This window comes from Vigna unguiculata, chromosome 6, assembly GCF_037176805.1.
Source record: "Vigna unguiculata cultivar grain cowpea cultivar isolate G323 ecotype 2 chromosome 6, ASM3717680v1, whole genome shotgun sequence".
Taxonomy (NCBI): Eukaryota; Viridiplantae; Streptophyta; class Magnoliopsida; order Fabales; family Fabaceae; genus Vigna; species Vigna unguiculata.
The window spans coordinates 17516206-17516706 of record NC_140797.1 but is presented as its reverse complement, the minus strand read 5'-3'; positions in this window follow the sequence as shown (position 1 = coordinate 17516706).

The following is a 501-nucleotide window of genomic DNA, read 5'->3' as shown; positions in this document are numbered from 1 at the left end:
ATCAGTATTGATCCAAGGCAGAACAAGCATTTTGAATCAATTTCAGCACGAAAAAAAAATTTAGCACAGATTCCACACAACGAAGCAAGGAAAACTCCGAAAATCAGAAAAGACGCAATAGAACAGGAACAATACGAAATCAAACAGATAGAAAAAAAAATTCAGAGATAAAGAAGAAGCTTATCTCGGCACGGTCCAGCAGGAGTGGCTCTGAATACCACTTGATGAGGCTCCTCCGTCGTGGTATCGCCGGAAAAACTCTCCCAATCGGCATTCCACCGATTGAATCTCGCAGAGAGCGAGGGAAAACGCAGCGGAATGAAGATTTATGATGTTTAAGCTCGGTTTGCTCTGATTTCTCGCTGATTTGGTAAACCCTAAGAGGCCAAAACCTAATCTAGGGTTTGGGTGAGCTGATGAACAATGGGAGTGATCTCTACCAGAATTCTCATTCATCAAAGCTGTGTTACATGAGGTTGGCCTGCCTTTATATAGGGGAGG